We start from the raw sequence: 24,736 nt of genomic DNA, 5'->3' as shown, positions 1-24,736 counted from the left end.
CACACACAGGAGAGAAACCTTATGGCTGTGATCAATGTGGGAAGAGTTTTACTGTGTCAAGCTCCTTGATAGTGCACCAGAGAACACACACATGAGAGAAGCTTCACCATTGTTCATTTTGTGGGAAAAGCTTTTCAACATCACACACCTTGAAGGTGCACCAGAGAATGCACACAGGAGAGCGACCTTATAGCTGTAATCAATGTGGGAAGTGTTTTTTTACATCTAGCAATCTGACTAAACACCAGAGAACACACACAGGAGAGAAACCGTTTAGCTGTAATCAATGTGGGAAGAGTTTTGGTCAATCTGGAGATCTGAAGATACACCAGAGACTGCACACAGGAGAGAAATCTTATGGCTGTGATCAATGTGGGAAGAGATATAATCAGTCGAGCAGCCTGATAGTACACCAGAGAACACACACAGGAGAGAAACCTTATGGCTGTGATCAATGTGGGAAGAGTTTTAATCAGTCAAGCAGCCTTGTGGTACACCAGAGATCACACACAGGAGAGAAACCATATAGCTGTACTCAATGTGGGAAGAGTTTTGTTACATCTGGCTGTCTGATGACACACCAGAGAACACACACAGGAGAGAAGCCTTATAGCTGTAGTCAATGTGGGAAGAGTTTTAATTGGCTAAACAGCATGGTATCACACCACAGAACACACACAGGAGAGAAACCTCATAGCTGTAATCAATGTGACAAAAGATTCTCAGATAAAAGATATCTGATTAAACATCAGAAAATACATAGATGAAGGTTGTTTCATGATATCAATGTAATGTCACAATATGTTTTTAACATTGTTGTAGGAGTATTTTAATTATGTCACAATGTTGGACCCTAAATGTTTGTTCACTTGATTTGAGATCTTCATTGTAAAGGGTTTAAACACTGTTTGTTCAAAGAACCATAAACAATTAATGAACTTGCACCTTTGGAACGGTCCTTAAGACACTAACAGCTTACATCATTAACATCTCACAGCAAGAACTGGCAAATCTGGTGAATCCATGAGGAGGAGATGCACTGCAGTACTTAATGCAGCTGGTGGCCACACCAGATACTGACTGTGACTTTTGATTTTGACCCCTCCTTTGTTCAGGGACACATTATTCAATTTCTGTTAATCACATGTCTGAGGAACTTGTTCAGTTTGTCTCTCAGTTGTTGAATCTTGTTATGTTCATACACATGTTAAGTATTTAAATATCAAATATTTACACATGTTAAGTTTGCTGAAAATAAACACAGTTGACAGTGAGAGGATGTTTATTTTTTTGCTGAGTTTATTTGTTGTCTTAAGGGGGAAGGTGTTACAGGCTTTGGTTTTTGCATTTATGTTTTGAGTTTGGACGTTAGCACGTCTAGCGCGTTAGCACGTCTAGCGCGTTAGCACTGATTGGTGTCACCTCCTTAGTCAGTATGTGTTACACCTGTGCTGGCTTGTCCATCTCGTTAGTGGGAAGGTGTTTCACCTGAGCTGGTCCAGGTTCTATTTAAGAGTGTCTGGCCCAGTGCTCCAGTTGTCTTGATAGATGTGGAGAGTCAACACCTTTAGTTGCTCCACATTTTTGGTTTACTTCTTGTCTTTAAGTTTGGTGTGGGTTTTTCTTTTGTTTTCCTCTTCTTGGGCAGATTTAGTGGGTCTCATGGTGGGTGTCTTTTAGGTCCCAGTTGTTGTTACTCGTCAACTTCCAGTGGACACCCCCATAGTGTCTTTCAGAGACCCTCCTAAAACCCCACTTGTTTAATTTTGTTTTTTTGTCAATTACTCTTTGTTAGTTCCCTTTTCTATTGAAGTGACGTTTCTGGTTTTCTTGCTGGTGAACGTAACAACAAACAATGTAGTAAAACAAGCTGATATTTTGGGTTGGATGTTGCATCCAATTGTTAATATTTTAATCAATGGAATTTCCTTAGAATGCTCATTAGTCTTTCAGTTGTTAATCTGTTTTTTATCCTCTTATGTTGTGGTAAATATTAGTTTTTTTTCCTGTGAAGCCATTGTGTTGCATCCATGTCTGAAATGTGCTGTATAAATAAAGCTTGATTTGATTTCAACATATTGTAAAACAAATGAACCCAATGACCGACCAATCAAGAACAATGAACAAATAGATGCAAAAGCAACACATATCTTGGTCCATCTTAGTATGAAAAACAGTATATCTTCCACTATGTCAAAATAGTGCTGGTATGTAAGTTTAGTATCACTTTTCAACCAACCCAGTTCATTTGTTGAAAATGAAAAATGTTGAAATTAACAATATGTCAAAGGATTCAACTACTGAAAACTGAAACAAACAAATGGATCAAACAGATCAATCCCACTTTTCCAGCCTACTGAAGGCGTGGTGGAGTGGTAAACACCACCCCCGGCTCTACCAGGGGCTTGAGGTGGTCTCCCACAGCTCTGCTTATGTCATGTTCTGTGGCCTTGCTGTTCCATTTCTTGACTGCCCCTGTAACACAGAAACACATTTAGTTATATTATATAAAACACTCAAAGTAATGGATATGGAGCATCTATGGCCTCAGTTACACCTGGCACCTAAATGTGACTTCTGTCATCTGATCACTCCAAGCTACATTAGGTTCAGATGTTCCAGGATGGGCCTTTGACAGTCTGGACGCAGTCAGGCCACTGAATATGCATCAGCAATGTAAGGAGATGGGGTGAATGAGTGGAAAAGTACATTTGACACAAATTACCTTCATATTATCAAAGAACAAATGTGTGTGCCTGAGGGGAAATTAACTTTCATACAGCCAAAAGGGGTGAGAAATTACACCAATATCAGTGGACAATTTGCACTAATGTAAATAAACATGGATGATGGAACATATTCCCTTTTGCTGATGTGATGAACCACTAAGGGGACATAAATATTTACCATCTAAACCATGTGTGACCTCTCACCTCTCTGGCTGTAGAAGTGTTCTTCCTAACCAGTCCCTCAACAGCTCTCTGACTGAGCTCCACCCTCACTGGGTCTTCAGAGGAGAGGAAGGCTGAGGAGGGATGGAAGGATGAATGGATCAGTCACTCAATAAAGTGTAGAGCTGCTGTCTATGCTGTCTGACAAAATCACTATTTTAGTAGTTCATTAAAGTAAATTAGGTTTAATGACTGCTGAATACCAACTATCAATCACTTAGATCATGTATTTTCAGGTAGAGATACATCCTTGGGACGTCCCTAGCCGATTGAAGTTGACATTTAAAATGGTTAAGGTAGGGGGTTAAGGTTAGGGTTTAGGGTAGGGATGTCCCAAGGATCCCAGATAGCATTGACCATTGTGCATTCTTGTCACAACATCCACAGAAGGGGGCGCCTCTCCTCGGTCGAGCGGCGCTCGGCGGTCGTCGTCGCCGGCCTACTAGCTGCCACCGATCTGTGTTTCAGTGTCTATTAGTTATGTCTGGTTTTTGTTTGCACCTGTTTTGTGTTTTGTCATTAGTGGGGGGGTTATTTAGTCTGTCTGTGTTGAGCTAGGATTTTGTGCAGGATTGTTCGTTGTTACGTGTGGTGTTACTTTTATTATCTAGGCATTAGGGTTGCCGGGCTGCGCCCCGTCTGCCTTTTGAACGGAGCTTCTTTTTGTCCATTTTTCTGACTGTTATGCTCCCAGCCGTATGTGAAACTTACCCGTGGATTTATTAAATTAAGATTGTTCCAACGGACCTCCGTCTCCTGCGTTTGACTCACTCCTTAAACTGTTCATTCCGCACGTGACAATTCTTCTGTCTCTTTTACATAGCAGGTGATGAGTTCTGACTTCTGAACTTGAAAATATTAAATATCCTTATTATGTGAAATTGAATGAAACAATAATGTATGTTGATGCTAATATGATGTACAATATTCCATGATGTTTCTATATGATAACAATACAGTAATATATTTAATATGATGTACAATATTCCATGATGTTTCTATATGATAACAATACAGTAATATATTTAATATGATGTACAATATTCCATGATGTTTCTATATGATAACAATAGAGTAATATATTTAATATGATGTACAATATTCCATGATGTTTCTATATGATAACAATAGAGTAATATATTTAATATGATGTACAATATTCCATGATGTTTCTATATGATAACAATAGAGTAATATATTTAATATGATGTACAATATTCCATGATGTTTCTATATGATAACAATAGAGTAATATATTTAATATGATGTACAATATTCCATGATGTTTCTATATGATAACAATAGAGTAATATATTTAATATGATGTACAATATTCCATGATGTTTCTATATGATAACAGTAATATATTTAATATGATGTACAATATTCCATGATGTTTCTATATGATAACAATACAGTAATATATTTAATATGATGTACAATATTCCATGATGTTTCTATATGATAACAGTAATATATTTAATATGATGTACAATATTCCATGATGTTTCTATATGATAACAATAGAGTAATATATTTAATATGATGTACAATATTCCATGATGTTTCTATATGATAACAATAGAGTAATATATTTAATATGATGTACAATATTCCATGATGTTTCTATATGATAACAATAGAGTAATATATTTAATATGATGTACAATATTCCATGATGTTTCTATATGATAACAATAGAGTAATATATTTAATATGATGTACAATATTCCATGATGTTTCTATATGATAACAATGGAGTAATATATTTAATATGATGTACAATATTCCATGATGTTTCTATATGATAACAATACAGTAATATATTTAATGATGTACAATATTCCATGATGTTTCTATATGATAACAATGGAGTAATATATTTAATATGATGTACAATATTCCATGATGTTTCTATATGATAACAATACAGTAATATATTTAATGATGTACAATATTCCATGATGTTTCTATATAACAATACAGTAATATGTACAATATTCCATGATGTTTCTATATGATAACAATAGAGTAATATATTTAATATGTCGTATACTCTTTTTTAACAGTTTCAATAATTAACTTAATCATTATGATTCAACATCAGTTCACCGTCTCACCTCATACTGTATTGGAGCAGCAGCTGCTGACTGCCCAGTTCAACATCAGTTCACCGTCTCACCTCATACTGTATTGGAGCAGCAGCAGCTGACTGCCCAGTTCAACATCAGTTCACCGTCTCACCTCATACTGTATTGGAGCAGCAGCAGCTGACTGCCCAATTCAACATCAGTTCACCGTCTCACCTCATACTGTATTGGAGCAGCAGCAGCTGACTGCCCAATTCAACATCAGTTCACCGTCTCACCTCATACTGTATTGGAGCAGCAGCAGCTGACTGCCCAGTTCAACATCAGTTCACTGTCTCACCTCATACTGTATTGGAGCAGCAGCAGCTGCCTGCCCGGTTCAACATCAGTTCACCGTCTCACCTCATACTGTATTGGAGCAGCAGCAGCTGACTGCCCAGTTCAACGTCTCACCTCATACTGTATTGGAGCAGCAGCAGCTGACTGCCCGGTTCAACGTCAGCTCACCGTCTCACCTCATACTGTATTGGAGCAGCAGCAGCTGACTGCCCGGTTCAACATCAGTTCAACGTCTCACCTCATACTGTATTGGAGCAGCAGCAGCTGACTGCCCAGTTCAACGTCTCACCTCATACTGTATTGGAGCAGCAGCAGCTGACTGCCCGGTTCAACGTCAGCTCACCGTCTCACCTCATACTGTATTGGAGCAGCAGCAGCTGACTGCCCAGTTCAACATCAGTTCACCGTCTCACCTCATACTGTATTGGAGCAGCAGCAGCTGACTTGATCGTTGATGCTAATCATCATGTTTGAATCTGAGAGTAAATAGAGCCCACTACACTCTAAAAATGAAGGGTTCAACTGGAGTTGTTCTCAGATCCCCTAAGAACCGTAGGGTTCTTGGTCAATGAAAAACAGCCCCAAAAGGTTCTTCAAAGAACTTGTTAGAAGGTGGGTTCATCGAGGAACCTCCGTTGTTGCTGGACTTCTTCCGGGAACTTCGCAATTACAACTGAAAACGATGGTGACAAGTTTGGATGCGACAACAGTTAAAAAGGTTAAGTTGGGTTGATGTTTGGCTCTGAATATGTCTCGAAATAATTTATTATAATAATATAACATACTAATAATGAATTACGAAGACAATGATGGTTTTCTGTGAATATCTTCCATAACGTTACTATAGTTAATGAACGTAAATATTAGAAAGTCGGGTTTGACCGTCGGCGTTGTATGAGCTACAGTACAGTACCGTTAGCTAGCTAGCTAACGTTATGTCCTAACTAGACACAACTAGGTTTGGATTATTTCCTCAACTATATTCTTTCCCATATATTGTATATCGTTTCCATAAATGCAATATGGCTTTACACTCATTAACGTAAGTTTCCAATCTAGAGCAGTTCTCACTTTTGTGATAATGAACTAGCTAACGTTAGCTTCGTTAACTAACTAACTATTTAACTTTGATGGGGAGAACATCCACACCCTCGAGGACGTCCCCATGGGACTTGGGGCTCTGCTACGGCTGGATTTTTTATTTTCTCTTAAATTTCCCCAAAATGTCAGAAAAACAATTATGTTGTTAAGTTCCTGTGTTCTGGGGATCTGAGAAGTTGGGGTGAAGTTACCAGGGCCGGTCATAAAGATGGAAAACCTCCTAACATAACTAAGTGGATACGATATACACACTAAAGCTGAAAAATCTGTATTTAGCATCAAGTCTACAATGTTGTTAGTTTCCCTATGATTCATTCATTTTTAATGTTATTTTTATAGTACATCATTATTTATTTTTTATATGTCATGAAAAGCACTATACTAAGTAAATGTATTATTTATTATGGTCTGACATGTCTGCAGAAATGTTGCAATTTTGTAATGTGTTTTGTTTGGTAAATTGTTTTGTAAATATTAATTCACATTTGTGGTACCACTAAATAAACAATGAATTATTTAAATCAATATTGTTATTATTATTAAAATATTGTTTTATAATGGAGAGAGGGTGGACAGGGAGTTAAAAAATGAACCCCAAAAGGTTCTTTGAGGAACCATATGATAAGGGGTTCTTTGGAGAACTTATAGGGGTTCCCGCACAGTTTCAATTTGAAGAACCCCTACAGGATACTCCAGGAACCTTTACTTTTTAGAGTGTATATTGATAAAAGTCACCTTGTCCGAGAGACATTTACATAGTTATACACAGCCCAATTTGGGATGACTATTTTAGGGCGAAATAGCGGCCACAACAGACAGACCTGATATCGCCCATAATTCGACGTCCTTGGACGTCACGTGCTTACTGGGTATGACCAAAGTTATTCTATTTATCTACACTTTGTAGTACATTTTTACACTATAATAAATGTTTCTGATGCCACATCGCCCATTTTCATAGGGAGTCGTTGGTTTTTAGGGGCAGTCGCTTTTTAGCTTTTTGTCTGAAAGTATTTTCTCAACTGCGATACCAACTCCAGTCAGCAGATGGCGATGTGCGTCTTTCAGGTGATTCTGCCACTGTGACGTATAATCTAGTGGACGGGGCGCTTCTTCAGCATCAACAGCAAGTCAGCCACCATGGTTTACTTTAACTTTATGGAAAAAGGTTTATTCAATAAATCTAGCAACTCCTCTCATACTGGGAAGAACCCCCCCAGGCCTTAAGGGCAGTTTATTTCAAATGTAGTACCTGGACGGAGAAAATCCAATTAGCGTTTTATAGTTACATCGTTAGGGTAACTTACCCTAAAGTGGACACACTCCCATCAGTTTCTGAGACAATTGCCCAGACTTTGTAGACAGTTTAATAATGCTTAACACTCATCTTTATCAAATGATCCATTAAAGATACCAACTCAAAACCTACGTTCGTCTACATATGGGTTGCTTAAATTGTATCTAATTATATTCCCAGTATTACTTTATCAAATCTCTACTAATCGATTATACACACATACAATTTATCATATTTTTATATATTCACAGAATCCATATAAAACTTAAGAAACTCTCAGGTACTCACAACAACCATTCCATTTGCTTTTTCAAGCCTCCCAGGAACTTTAGACCTTCTGCTGCTTTCTAAAATTTCATCCCGCTTATTATCCACATTTCAATCATCTGATTAAGCATATTTCTATATGTTACTATCCAGACGACAGATTAAGACTCATTTCCCCAGTCACACAACTCTCATATCACAGTCACACAACTCTCATATCACAGTCACACAATGCTATTCTCATAACTAGTAAACACAGATTCTAGTTTTCATCCAGTTCACACAGATAGCTGACTCAGCCTCAGAGCCTCCTGACTGGGCCCTGTTTACACCTCCACACAGGAATACACACTCAGAGCCTACGAGGCTTCTCTAAAAACTCCACTTTGCGTGTTTCGCTCACCTCTTTCTTTTTTTAAAACTACGTTCGAGATGTGGTATCCACTCGGCTCGCTGCCTCTCAGAACAAAGGTGGGCCCATTTGCTCCGTTCCCCAAGTGTGGTCTCCCTGAGATCCCAAGTTTGAGGGATCCCTCATGCACCATTTACCCTGGTCACCAGGAGCGGTCACCAAGTGAAGATTCACATCCCCATCGCCAACTGTGGTGATTAATTTCTTTAAAAACTTATAACACAAGTCAGAGTTATTCTTAAACTAAATCTTTATTCACTTATAAAGGAGCAGGTCAATACAACGTACACATATAAAGCGAATCATTTGAGTGCCCTACGATAATGATGGCTGGTGGACCCACGGGACAAAAGTACAAAGGTCTTTTATAGCCCTTTCAACCTACATGACCAACAACAGATGTATAGAACGGGTCACAAGGTTAAGATTTGTATGAAAGATACTTATAATTCTCAGCAGACAGTATCTGCTGTAAAAACAGTACTCTTTGTGTAGAGTCCTGGGTCTGGCCCTGGGGTCATCTCTCCCTACTACCATATAGAACAGAAACATTAACTCATGCTCTGGAATGCGGTCTCTTTAGGTTTTATCACCCAAAAGACATTGTAAATCTCCTGTCAGTGTTTTCTCCCAGAGGCCCATCCTCAGTAGAACACACAGACACAATAGTTCTAAGAACCCTCTATTCTGTTAATAAAACAACCATTTGATGCAATAAAAGTATTATAATATAATCTTGCAGTTTTGCTCACAGTGTCCACTGAAAGTTGACTAGTAACAACAACTGGGACCTAAAAGACACCCACCATGAGACCCACTAAATCTGCCCAAGAAGAGGCAAACAAAAGAAAACCCCACACCAAACTTAAAGACAGGAAGCAAACCAAAAAGGTGGAGCAACTAAAGGTGTTGACTCTCCACATGTATCAAGACAACTGGAGCACTGGGCCAGACACTCTTAAATAGAACCTGGACCAGCTCAGGTGAAACACCTTCCCACTAACGAGATGGACAAGCCAGCACAGGTGTAACACATACTGACTAACGAGGTGACACCTATCAGTGCTAACGAGCTACACGTGCTAACAAGCTAGACGCGCTAGACGTGTCAGCATTTAAAAACAAGAAAAACACATTTCTAAATAATATTATAGAATCAAAATATTTTTTATCCTTTTTCTTACTATAGAATCCTAAAACTCACTAGCTTCTAGAACTCTCGTCGTCCTAAAACTCACTAGCTTCTAGAACTCTGGTCTTCCTAAAACTCACTAGCTTCTAGAACTCTCGTTCCCTTGGAACGAGCCCAAACAAAACTCATCTCCAAAACGTAAAAACGTGCAGTCAAAATAAATTGTAATCCATGGTAATGCACTGACAAAACACAAAACTTTTTGACTGCCCACCCTTGAGACAATCAGCAACCAAGTTGTCCTTACCACAGACATGTCTGATTTCAAGAGGAAACTCCTGCAATATCCGTAGTAACTTTCCACCTCACAGCTTCTCTCTCTTTTCAGGGTTCACTAGATAGGCATGTTGTTGGATCAGGGCCCAGTCCCCAATGTCATGCTCTAGTACATCTGGGTTGGCACATCTGAGAATGAACCCTGATATTCTAAAAGCAGGGCAACAATGTCAATATAATTGTACCAAAAATTGTCAGTTGGTTGCATAAATAATTATGATTACTTAATGTTTCATGAAATGTTAAACATGAAATATAAAAACCAAATGTACACCCCTTTGTTAATATGTATTAGCAATAATTCACTTAATGGTGAGGCATAAAATGTATCTTTTGTCAGGCTGAATGTTTGAAATATGAGGTGATTTGAGTCATGCTTCTTCAGTAGTGGAATAAAGAAATGTAGCACTTGAATGTTGTAAATAAATACTGGAGTGATGTAGGATTGTTCATATAATTGATTATAGACCAATTTATTGTAATGCGACTATGTGTATAGGCTGTAAGTACGTTGAAATTAAATTGTTTTCTTTTCAACTTTCACTTTCGACTAAAACCAAACTTATATTGTACATCGGGCATAGTCTTATTTTCAACGACATTTTGCTAGGTGAGATATCCCCAATGTCACAGTTTAAACGTGTCCAAATCAATAGTCCAAATGCAGAAACAGTTTGTGATAAATTGGAAACCTAAACATAAAATGTAATACATACACAAACATCTGCCACAATAATCATATTACTTGTATTTTTTTAAACAGGCACCTTATAAACTGCACAAGCACCAAAAACACTGTTGTTTTGACAAGTAGCAATAAATCACTGATCGATTAGGGGGGAAATCAGGTTGTACGTGCTGTTGAAACTAACACAACTAAAAAAACACATGGAAATGGGAGATATATTTTACCTCACTGGTTAGAGGACAACCTGCAGGAGACAGTCAGCTACATTTTGGAGTGATGCATTTAAATGAAGGGGTCGCTAAACAAAGGAACAAACACTTATTTGTCATAACTCATCGATATCATGTTGAAATCATTTGAGCTGAGAGGAGGGAGATGAGGTTGCACGTCCTGTTAAAACTAACAGCTCAAAAACCACACGGAATCTGGGAATAATGTGTACATCACTGGTTAGAGGACAACTTGTAGAAAACAGCTAGCTCCATTTTGAAGTGTTGCATTTTGATTCAAGTGCGTCACCAATGTGGTAAGTGTAACACAACTCTTTTTTTGTTAGTCACATTTTGTTAAATCACATAAATAGTAAATCTTCCATTTCAGAGTCTGGATTTTCTACCTGAGGCTAATATCCATATCATGTTGAAATCAATAGAACAGGGGACAAACGTTTAGGGTTCTACATTGTGACATCATTAAAATACTCCTACTACAATGTTAAAACATTGTACATTGTGACATCATTAAAATACTCCTACTACAATGTTAAAACATTCTACATTGTGACATTAATTCATTGATATCATGAAACAACTCCTTCTTGTATGTATTTTCTGATATTTGATCAGAAATCTTTAACAGATTATCTCTGGTCACAGCTACGAGATTTCTCTCCTGTGTGTGTTCTCTGGTGTTTAGTCAGACGCCCAGACTCAGTAAAACTCTTCCCACACTGATCACAGCTATACGATTTCTCTCCTGTGTGTGTTCTCTGGTGTAATATCAAACCCCCAGACTCAGTAAAACTCTTCCCACACTGATCACAGCTATACGATTTCTCTCCTGTGTGTGTTCTCTGGTGTAATATCAAACCCCCAGACTCAGTAAAACTCTTCCCACACTGATCACAGCTATACGATTTCTCTCCTGTGTGTGTGTTCTCTGGTGTAGAGTCAGATTGCTAGATGCAGCAAAACTCTTTCCACATTGATCACAGCTATAAGGTTTATCTCCTATGTGTTTTCTCTGGTGTAATGTCAGATGGCCAGATTGAACAAAACTCTTCCCACATTGATCACAGCTATAAGCTTTCTTGCCTGTGTGCGTTCTCTTGTGTCGAGTCAGAATGCTAGATTTAATAAAACTCTTCCCACATTGATCACAGCAATAGGTTTTCTCTCCTGTGTGTATTCTCTGGTGCACTGTCAGATGGCCAGATCGACATAAAACTTTTCCCACATTGATCACAGCTATAAGGTTTCTGTCCTGTGTGTGTTCTCTGGTGTTTAGTAAGACCCCCAGACTCAGTAAAACTCTTCCCACACTGATCACAGCTAAAAGATTTCTCTCCTGTGTGTATTCTCTGGTGCACTCTCAGCTCTCCAGATTGACCAAAACTCTTCCCACATTGATCACAGCTATAAGGTTTCTCTCCTGTGTGTGTTCTCTAGTGTACAGTCAGAGCCAGATGAAGAAAAACTCTTCCCACATTGATTACAGCTATATGGTTTCTCTCCTGTGTGTATTCTCTGGTGTTGAGTCAGATGGCAAGATTGACCAAAACTCTTCCCACATTGATCACAGCTATAAGATTTCTCTCCTGTGTGTGTTCTCTGATGAATTTTAATGCCTGATGAGGTGAATCTCTTCCCACAGTCAGAGCAGCAGTGAGTTCTCTTCCCTGTGGATCTCTGCAGGTGTTTCTTGAGGTGTTCTGATCTGGAGAGACTCTTCTCTGCCTCGTCAGCATCATGATGTTGTTGGGGCTCCCCAGAGGATCCACGACTGTCCCGCCTCTCTCCTGTGTGAATGAAAGTCAGACAGATGGTTAAAGGCCCACAACAGCAGAAATCCATTGTTTATTTGAGGTAAAAGGTGATGCCCAGATCATACCCATGAAGTTGTATAACAATTGACGTCTGTTAAATTATTTGACAATTAAGACAGTCAAGTTAGCAACAATCATATTTTGTCTTGTTTTCACATTAGTAGTAACTAGAAATAAGGTATTAAAATTCTTGAAACTCTAAGCAGTGTGCCAGATGACTTTTGGTCTCCAATATAGGCACCTTTCTGTTTTTCACAATGTATTCTGAATATTACAGCGCAAGATCAGGAGTGCTACTCAAGGAAACTCACATTAAGCTCTGTGTCTATTCACTAATTCACCACCGTGGGGGAAAACTCAGGGGAGTTCTCATAGGCTGACAGCAAAAATAGCCTCCATTTACAGGTTGCTTATGAGTGCATTTCACATTAAATATGGATTATAATTGTAGGGATCGCTTGAATCACCTGCATAATATGTTTGTGTTATTGTCGCAAATCAAATGCTTTATACTTAAACACTTCAACCAGTAAAATATTATTTGGCTAGCTTTGCCATCAGCCTGACAATGAGGGTTTGTACACTAAGTGTTTAACAAATTGGCCCATAACTTCACCTAACAACAACATAGACCTACTGTAGGACCCATAACTTCACCTAACAACATAGACCTACTGTAGGACCCATAACTTCACCTAACAATAACATAGACCTACTGTAGGACCCATAACTTCACCTAACAATAACATAGACCTACTGTAGGACCCATAACTTCACCTAACAATAACATAGACCTACTGTAGGACCCATAACTTCACCTAACAATAACATAGACCTACTGTAGGACCCATAACTTCACCTAACAATAACATAGACCTACTGTAGGACCCATAACTTCACCTAACAATAACATAGACCTACTGTAGGACCCATAACTTCACCTAACAACAACATAGACCTACTGTAGGACCCATAACTTCGACCCATAACTTCACCTAACAATAACGTAGACTTACTGTAGGACCCATAACTTCACCTAACAACAACGTAGACCTACTGTAGGACCCATAACTTCACCTAACAATAACATAGACCTACTGTAGGACCCATAACTTCACCTAACAACAACGTAGACCTACTGTAGGACCCATAACTTCACCTAACAATAACATAGACCTACTGTAGGACCCATAACTTCACCTAACAGTAACATAGACCTACTGTAGGACCCATAACTTCATCTAACAACAACATAGACCTACTGTAGGACCCATAACTTCACCTAACAATAACATAGACCTACTGTAGGACCCATAACTTCACCTAACAACAACATAGACCTACTGTAGGACCCATAACTTCACCTAACAATAACATAGACCTACTGTAGGACCCATAACTTAACCTAACAACAACATAGACCTACTGTAGGACCCATAACTTCACCTAACAATAACATAGACCTACTGTAGGACCCATAACTTCACCTAACAATAACATAGACCTACTGTAGGACCCATAACTTCACCTAACAACAACATAGACCTACTGTAGGACCCATAACTTCACCTAATAACATAGACCTACTGTAGGACCCATAACTTCATCTAACAACAACATAGACCTACTGTAGGACCCATAACTTCACCTAACAATAACATAGACCTACTGTAGGACCCATAACTTCACCTAACAACAACATAGACCTACTGTAGGACCCATAACTTCACCTAACAATAACGTAGACCTACTGTAGGACCCATAACTTCACCTAACAACAACGTAGACCTACTGTAGGACCCAATTTAATCATATAATTGGCCTATAGAAATCTGCACTTAATCCTATAATGGCCTATAGTAATCTGTATTAATATTATAATGGCCTATAGTAATCTGTACTTAATCCAAAATGGCCTATAGTAATCTGTACTTAATCCTATAATGGCCTATAGTAATCTGTACTAATCCTATAATGGCCTATAGTAATCTGTATTAATCCTATAATGGCCTATAGTAATTTGTATTAATATTATAATGGCCTATAGTTATCTGTACTTAATATTATAATGGCCTATAGTAATCTGTATTAATCTTATAATGGCCTATAGTTATCTGTATTAATCCTATAATGGCCTATAGTAATCGGTATTAATCCTATAATGGCCTATAGTAATCTGTATTAATATTATAATGGCCTATAGTAATCTGTATTAATATTATAATGACCTATAGTAATCTGTATTAATCCTATAATTGGCCTATAGTAATCTGTATTAATATTATAATGTCCTATAGTAATCTGTATTAATCCTGTAATGGTCTATAGTTATCTGTATTAATCCTATAATGGCCTATAGTTATCTGTACTTAATATTATAATGGCCTATAGTAATCTGTATTAATATTATAATGGCCTATAGTTATCTGTATTAATCTTATAATGGCCTATAGTAATCTGTACTTAATCCTATAATGGCCTATAGTAATCTGTACTTAATCTTATAATGGCCTATAGTAATCAGTATTAATCTTATAATGACCTATAGTAATCTGTATTAATATTATAATGGCCTATAGTTATCTGTATTAATCTTATAATGGCCTATAGTTATCTGTACTTAATCCTATAATGGCCTATAGTAATCTGTACTTAATCCTATAATGGCCTATAGTAATCTGTATTAATCTTATAATGGCCTATAGTTATCTGTATTGATCCTATAATGGCCTATAGTAATCGGTATTAATCCTATAATGGCCTATAGTAATCTGTATTAATATTATAATGGCCTATAGTAATCTGTATTAATATTATAATGACCTATAGTAATCTGTAATAATCCTATAATTGGCCTATAGTAATCTGTATTCATATTATAATGTCCTATAGTAATCTGTATTAATCCTGTAATGGTCTGTAGTTATCTGTATTAATCCTATAATGGCCTATAGTTATCTGTACTTAATATTATAATGGCCTATAGTAATCTGTATTAATATTATAATGGCCTATAGTTATCTGTATTAATCTTATAATGGCCTATAGTAATCTGTACTTAATCCTATAATGGCCTATAGTAATCTGTACTTAATCCTATAATGGCCTATAGTAATCTGTATTAATCTTATAATGACCTATAGTAATCTGTATTAATATTATGATGAACTATAGTAATCTCTATTAATATTATAATGACCTATAGTAATCTGTATTAATCCTATAATTGGCCTATAGTTATCTGTACTTAATATTATAACAGCCTATAGTAATCTGTATTAATATTATAATGACCTATAATAATCTGTATAAAGTATAGTCGCGCCACCAATATAATTGATCCAAGGAACTAGAGGGGAGGGGAAACCCCCCCTACAGGAAAGAACTTAGATGTGGAAACAATGGTGGAGTAAAGCTGAAGGGATATGGTTATTAGCATAAAGGGGAGGGACTATGACACTTGTATAAGCATGAAACTATATAATAGGAGTGGACTGAGTCCGGCAGTTGCTCCATGGACCAGCTCGGCTTGTTACTTTGTAATAAAGTCTATTTGGGGAATGACAGAATATTTCCACGACAGTTTATAAACATTGGAGTAAAAAAATGCTTATTTGGGGTTCTGATGGGGAATGACAGTTTTTTTTATTTTTAGATTTTACCCCTTTTTCGTGGTATCCAATTGGTAGTAGTCTTGTCTCATCACTGCAACTCCCTGACGGATTCGGGAGAGGCGAAAGTCGAGAGCCATGCGTCCTCCGAAACACAACCCAACAAAGCCATGCTTCTTGACACAATGCACATCCAACCCGGAAGCCAGCCGCACCATTGTGTCGGAGGACACCGTACACCTGGCGACCTGGTCCCATGGGCCTCCCGGTCGTGGCCAGCTGCGACAGAACCTGGGCACCAACCCAGAATCTCTGGTGGCACAGCCAGCACTGCGATGCCTTAGAAAACTGCGCCACCCGGGAGGCCTGGGGTATGACAGTTGAACTAAGCTCATGAGGCATGCGTTATATTCTTCAAGAATCAATGGCTATAAATAAATAATTATAAAGTCTAAATATGGATGTAGCTATTGCAGATTTCCCCTTTAACACCAAACATCAGTTCAACAACTGCAGAGTTTGTGCCTCTGTTTTTAACCTGTTTAGGATAGGGGGCAGTATTTTCACGGCCGGATAAAAAAACATACCCGATTTAATCTGGTTATTACTCCTGCCCAGAAACTAGAATATGCATATAATTAGTAGATGTGGATAGAAAACACCCTAAAGTTTCTAAAACTGTTTGAATGGTGTCTGTGAGTATAACAGAACTCATATGGCATGCCAAAACCTGAGAAGATTCCATACAGGAAGGTCCCTCTCTGACAATTTCTCGTCCTTCTATAGCCTCTTTATGGAAAATAGAGGATCTCTGCTGTAACGTGACATTTTCTAAGGCTCCCAGAAGGCGCCAGAACGGGGAATGATGACTCTGCAGTCCCTGGGCGAAAAACTGTAGGGGTTTTGGAAAGTGGTCGATCTGAGAACAATGACACGGATGCGCGCGTGCATGTGAAGACTCTATTCTCAGTGTTTGAACGGAAACAAGGTCTCCCGGTCGGAATATTATCGCTATTTTACGAGAAAAAAATCGCATAAAAATTGATTTTAAACAGCGTTTGACATGCTTCGAAGTACGGTAATGGAATATTTTGACATTTTTTGTCACGATACGCGCCGGCGCGTCACCCTTCGGATAGAGTCTTGAACGCAAGAACAAAACGCCGCTATTTGGATATAACTATGGATTATTTGGAACCAAAACAACATTGGGTGTCGAAGTAGAAGTCCTGGGAGTGCATTCTGACAAAGAACAGCAAAGGTAATCCAATTTTTATTATAGTAAACCTGAGTTTGGTGAGTGCCAAACTTGGTGGGTGTCAAAATAGCTAGCCATGATGGCCGGGCTATCTACTCAGAATATTGCAAAATGTGCTTTCACCGAAAAGCTATTTTAAAATCGGACACCGCGAATGCAAAAAGGAGTTCTGTATCTATAATTCTTAAAATAATTGTTATGTTTTTTGTGAACGTTTATTGTGAGTAATTTAGTAAATTCACCAGAAGTTTTCGGTGGGTATGATAGTTCTGAACATCACATGCTAATGTAAAAAGCTGTTTTTTTTTATATAAATATGAACTTGATTGAACAAAACATGCATGTATTGTATAACATAATGTCCTAGGAGTGTCATCTGATGAAGATCATCAAAGGTTAGTGCTGCATTTAGCTGTGGTTTTGGTGACATTATATGCTAGCTTGAAAAATGGGTGTGTGAGATTATTTCTGGCTGGGTACTCTCCTGACATAATCTAATGTTTTGCTTTTGTTGTAAAGCCTTTTTGAAATCGGACAATGTGGTTAGATAAAGGAGAGTCTTGTCTTTAAAATGGTGTAAAATAGTCATATGTTTGAAAAATTTAAGTTTTGGGATTTTTGAGGAGTTTGTAATTCGCGCCACGCTCTATCATTGGATATTGGCGAGGCGTTCCGCTAGCGGAACATCTAGATGTAAGATTAAGACAGTACTTACTAGTGTTAATCAGGGAACGGTTTCTCAAAACCATCTTATGGCTAAGTTCATCGTTAGAACCATTGGATGCCTTAAGATGAGTTTGGGAAACCGGGCCCAGATATCCAGTTTCCTCCTCTTCTTCCACCTCCTTTTTGGATGTGACAGTCATCTCCCCCTCCTCCTCTTTCACTCCAAAAAATGCTTCCCCCTCTCCTTTTACTGTAACATCCTCTTCTTCTTTCACTCTGAACGCGTCTTCCTCTTCTTTAACTGAAACGTCTTTCTCTTCTTCTTTCACTGTAACAGCCTCACCCTCTACTTGTTTTTGTAATTCAACAGCCTCCTCTTCCTCCTCCGCTTTGACGAGAGCTTCTTTCTCCGTCCAGCAGACCTCTTCTTTAGCAGGAGGAGAGTAGTTTAGTGAACTCATGGACGGAGATGTTAGCTAGCTAGGCTAATGTTAACTTAACCAGCCCACTAGCTGACTAATAACAACACAGTAAATATGAAATTAAATCAGATAACTAACTAGACGACAGAAGTGAGTTTAAAACACAGTGGCTAATATACACGAAAGCGCCTAAAGAGCTTTATTGGTTCGGCTATTTTGTCTAGCAAGCTACCGAGGTGGCTGACTAACTGTTGCTGCTGTTGAAAGAAGCGTTCCGTCCACTAGATTATACGTCACACAAACAGCATTACCTTTAATTCCCACATCGCCATCTGCTGACTGGAGTGGGTAACACAGTTGAATAAAATATCTATTTTATTTTCAGACAAGTTAAAGTGTAGGAAGCATGAGTTTTTACTCACCAGTGTAACAACACAGTGTGGTTAAAAACGTAGAAACCTAGTTGTATTGAAGATCTGGTTACCTATAAGCACAACCAGTTCTGTTTTTGAATTATCACATATTTATATATTTTTTATTTTATTTTAGTTCACCTTTATTTAACCAGATAGGCCAGTTTAGAACAAGTTCTCATTTGCAACTGCGAGCTGGCCAAGATAAAGCAAAGCAGTGCGACACAAACAACAACACAGAGTTACACATGGAATAAACAAACGTACAGTCAATTACACAATAGAAAAGTCTATATACAGTGTGTGCAAATGAGGTAAGATTAAGGAGGTAAGGCAATAAATAGGCAGTAGTGACGAAGTAATTACAATTTAGCAATTAAACACTGGAGTGATAGGTGTGCAGAAGATGGATGTGCAAGTAGAGATACTGGGGTGCAAAGGAGCAAAACAATAAAAAACAATATGGGGATGAGGTACAGTGGAAGTCGGAAGTTTACATACACCTTAGCCAAATACATTTAAACTCCGTTTTTCACAATTCCTGACATTTAATCCTAGTAAAAATTCCCTGTCTCAGGTCAGTTAGGCTCAACACTTTATTTTAAGAATGTGAAATGTCAGAGTAATAGTAGATAGAATTATTTCTTTCAGCTTTTATTTCTTTCATCACATTCCCATTGGGTCAGAAGTTTACATACACTCAATTAGTATTTTGTTAGCATTGCCTTTTAAATTGTTTAACTTGGGTCAAACGTTTCGGGTAGCCTTCCACAAGCTTCCCACAATAAGTTGAGTTGGATGAATCTTGGCCCATTCCTTCTGACAGAGCTCGTGTAACTGAGTCAGGTTTGTAGGCCTCCTTGCTCGCACACGCTTTTTCAGTTCTGCCCACAAATTTTCTATAGGATTGAGGTCAGAGCTTTGTGATGGCCACTCCAATACCTTGACTTTGTTGTCCTTAAGCCGTTTTGCCACAACTTTGGAAGTGTGCTTGGGGTCATTGTCCATTTGAAAGACCGATTTGCGAACAAGCTTTAACTTCCTGACTGATGTCTTGAGATGTTGCTTCAATATATCCACATCATTTTCCTCCCTCATGATGCCATCTATTTTGTAAAGTGCACCCAGTCCCTCCTGCAGCAAAGCACCCCCACAACATGATGCTGTCACCCCCGTGCTTCACGGTTGGGATGGTGTTCTTCGGCTTGCAAGCGTACCCCTTTTTCCTCCAAACATAACGATGGTCATTACGGCCAAACAGTTTCATCAGACCAGAGGACATTTCTCCAAAAAGTACGATCTTTGTCCCCATGTGCAGTTGCAAACCGTAGTCTGGCTTTTTATGGTGGTTTTGGAGCAGTGGCTTCTTCCTTGCTGAGCGGCCTTTCAGTTTATGACGATATAGGATTCATTTTACTTTGGATATAAATACATTTGTACCTGTTTCCTCCAGCATCTTCACAAGGTCCTTTGCTGTTGTTCTGGGATTGATTTGCACTTTTTGCACCAAAGTATGTTCATCTCTAGGAGACAGAACGCGTCTCCTTCCTGAGCGGTATGACGGCTGCGTGGTCCCATGGTGTTTATACTTGCGTACTATTGCTTATACAGATGAACGTGGTACCTTCAGGCGTTTGGAATTTGCTCCCAAGGATGAACCAGACTTGTGGAGGTCTACAATTTTTTTTCTGAGGTCTTGGCTGATTTCTTTTGATTTTCCCATGATGTCAAGCAAAGAGGCACTGAGTTTGAAGGTAGGCCTTGAAATACATCCACAGGTACACCTCCAATTGATTCAAATTATGTCAATTAGCCTATCAGAAGCTTCTAAAGCCATGACATCATTTTCTGGAATTTTCCAACCTGTTTAAAGGCAAAGTCAACTTAGTGTATGTAAACTTCTGACCCACTGGAATTACGATACAGTGAATTATAAGTGAAATAATCTGTCTGTTAACAATTGTTGGAAAAATTACTTGTGTTGTGCACAAAGCAGATGTCCTAACCAACTTGCCAAAACTATAGTTTGTTAAGAAGAAATGTATGGAGTGGTTGAAAAATGAGTTTTAATGACTCCAACCTAAATGTATGTAAACTTTCTACTTCAACTGTTTACAGATGGGCTATGTACAGGTGCAGTGATCTGTGAGCTGCTCTGACAGCTGGTGCTTAATTAAAGTTAGTGAGCGAGATATGAGTCTCCAGCTTCAGTGATTTTTGCAATTCGTTCCAGTCATTGGCAGCAGAAAACTGGAAGGAAAGGCGACCAAAGAGGTGTTGGCTTCGGGGATGACCAGTGAAATATACCTACTGGAGCTCGTGCTACCGGTTGGTGCTGCTATGGTGACCAGTGAGCTGAGATAAGGCGGGCTTTACCTATTTATTAATTTATGTATTAATATGTATTCATTTATTTCGGGATTCTTGGTAATCCACATCAGATTTATGGAGAATTGCTGTCGGTGAGTTGAAAATTGAATGGTCCTGGCATAGAAACGTATAAAGTTGACATTACATTATAAACTGTATATCATCTATACTGTGTGGGAGTGCTATTTATATCCCGTCACTACTGATCATTCATACATACTGTGTGTGTCCCATCATTGCAGCTTTGGAAATAAATGAACTATCCATTCATTGCTCCTTCCTGTGTTGACTCACTGACTAGGAAGGTCACGCTAGCTCGATATCTAGCTCAAGCTTGCAAACGTTAGTCACACCTCATGCTTTTCATGAACTGTGTGGTTGTGTTATCTAGAGGGAACCCGTTAGCACAGTAGGCTCTGGTGCCTCTTGCCGTGGGTTCAAAACGACAGAGGATATCAACCTGCTTGCTTGTTTTTTTGTTTTTTGTTGACACAACAGGCTGAAAAGCGTCAATGCTTCAGGAAGCTTTGTTTCCCCATCACTACTTTCCAGCATATTCTCTGTGAAGTCGACTACGGGAGTTTTGTCACTTTTTCCACCTTGGCTTACTGCTAGCGCACTAGCTGACAGACTTCTGGAATCTATCTATTTTGGATGTTGAAGATTTTCCAAGCCATCATTCTGTATGTCTCTGCTCTTTTGATCTGCAGTTATGTTTTAGTTGGGTTTTGTTAATCGGGTTCTAACTGGTCTCTGGTAGTTGGGCTCCAGCTCGCTGACCATAACTAGTTGGCTAAATAGCTAATGTTAGCTGGCTGGCTAAGATAACTGCATATAGCTAACATTCTTTGATATTTGGTTAGATAGCGTTATGTATTTCCAAAACGTTGGTTTACTTTAGTCACTCAAGTCATGAGTGGAAACTATTTGTTTAATTTGAAGTTATACATTTGAAGTTATTTCTGTTGTAGTTTACATCATAGGGAATAGGCTGGTCCTCCACACTACATCACACCTGACTTTATCATTCTTCTGAATTCTGATTGGATTAATGTAATAACTCCAAAAATAGAACAGTGAGGTTAACTTTGGATTGGGACTTTATTTGATATTTTATAAACAATACAAAACATACACACAACAACATCATACAAACATTAACTACATCACACCTGCCCAGACCCACTAGAACACACCTCCATCTCCATTAACTACATCACACCTGCCCAGACCCACTAGAACACACCTCCATCTCCATTAACTACATCACACCTGTCCAGACCCACTAGAACACACCTCCATCTCCATTAACTACATCACACCTGTCCAGACCCACTAGAACACACCTCCATCTCCATTAACTACATCACACCTGCCCAGACCCACTAGAACACACCCCCATCTCCATTAACTACATCACACCTGTCCAGACCCACTAGAACACACCTCCATCTCAATTAACTACATCACACCTGTCCACTAGAACACACCTCCATCTCCATTAACTACATCACACCTGTCCAGACCCACTAGAACACACCTCCATCTCCATTAACTACATCACACCTGTCCAGACCCACTAGAACACACCTCCATCTCCATTAACTACATCACACCTGTCCAGACCCACTACAACACACCTCCATCTCCATTAACTACATCACACCTGTCCAGACCCACTAGAACACACCTCCATCTCCATTAACTACATCACACCTGTCCACTAGAACACACCTCCATCTCCATTAACTACATCACACCTGTCCAGACCCACTAGAACACACCTCCATCTCCATTAACTACATCACACATGTCCAGACCCACTAGAACACACCTCCATCTCCATTAACTACATCACACCTGTCCAGACCCACTAGAACACACCTCCATCTCCATTAACTACATCACACCTGTCCAGACCCACTAGAACACACCTCCATCTCCATTAACTACATCACACCTGTCCACTAGAACACACCTCCATCTCCATTAACTACATCACACCTGTCCAGACCCACTAGAACACACCTCCATCTCCATTAACTACATCACACCTGTCCAGACCCACTAGAACACACCTCCATCTCCATTAACTACATCACACCTGTCCACTAGAACACACCTCCATCTCCATTAACTACAATCACCTGTCCACTAGAACACACCTCCATCTCCATTAACTATATCTCACCTGCCCAGACCCACTAGAACACACCTCCATCTCCATTAACTACATCACACCTGTCCAGACCCACTAGAACACACCTCCATCTCCATTAACTACATCACACCTGTCCAGACCCACCAGAACACACCTCCATCTCCATTAACTACATCACACCTGTCCAGACCCACCAGAACACACCTCCATCTCCATTAACTACATCACACCTGTCCAGACCCACTAGAACACACCTCCATCTCCATTAACTACATCACACATGTCCAGACCCACTAGAACACACCTCCATCTCCATTAACTACATCACACCTGTCCAGACCCACTAGAACACACCTCCATCTCCATTAACTACATCACACCTGTCCAGACCCACTAGAACACACCTCCATCTCCATTAACTACATCACACCTGTCCACTAGAACACACCTCCATCTCCATTAACTACATCACACCTGTCCAGACCCACTAGAACACACCTCCATCTCCATTAACTACATCACACCTGTCCAGACCCACTAGAACACACCTCCATCTCCATTAACTACATCACACCTGTCCACTAGAACACACCTCCATCTCCATTAACTACAATCACCTGTCCACTAGAACACACCTCCATCTCCATTAACTATATCTCACCTGCCCAGACCCACTAGAACACACCTCCATCTCCATTAACTACATCACACCTGTCCAGACCCACTAGAACACACCTCCATCTCCATTAACTACATCACACCTGTCCACTAGAACACACCTCCATCTCCATTAACTACATCACACCTGCCCAGACCCACTAGAACACACCTCCATCTCCATTAACTACATCACACCTGCCCAGACCCACTAGAACACACCTCCATCTCCATTAACTACATCACACCTGTCCAGACCCACTAGAACACACCTCCATCTCCATTAACTACATCACACCTGTCCAGACCCACTAGAACACACCCCCATCTCCATTAACTACATCACACCTGTCCAGACCCACTAGAACACACCTCCATCTCCATTAACTACATCACACCTGTCCACTAGAACACACCTCCATCTCCATTAACTACATCACACCTGCCCAGACCCACTAGAACACACCTCCATCTCCATTAACTACATCACACCTGTCCACTAGAACACACCTCCATCTCCA

The 24,736-nt window shown here is 39.2% G+C and overlaps 2 pseudogenes; one reads left to right on the top strand and one right to left on the bottom strand.

Annotated features, from left to right (window-relative positions):
• Nucleotides 1–1,019, top strand: part of LOC106590577 (zinc finger protein 850-like) — a 76,785-nt pseudogene extending 75,766 nt beyond the window's left edge.
• A 10,486-nt stretch (nt 1,020–11,505) lies between these two features.
• LOC123723904 (zinc finger protein 2-like) lies at nt 11,506–12,150 on the bottom strand (annotated as a pseudogene).
• Nucleotides 12,151–24,736: the final 12,586 nt, after the last annotated feature.

This window comes from Salmo salar, chromosome ssa02 (assembly GCF_905237065.1).
Source record: "Salmo salar chromosome ssa02, Ssal_v3.1, whole genome shotgun sequence".
NCBI lineage: Eukaryota > Metazoa > Chordata > Actinopteri > Salmoniformes > Salmonidae > Salmo > Salmo salar.
Note: the sequence above shows the minus strand (reverse complement) of the source record. Positions and strands in the feature narration are given on the sequence as shown.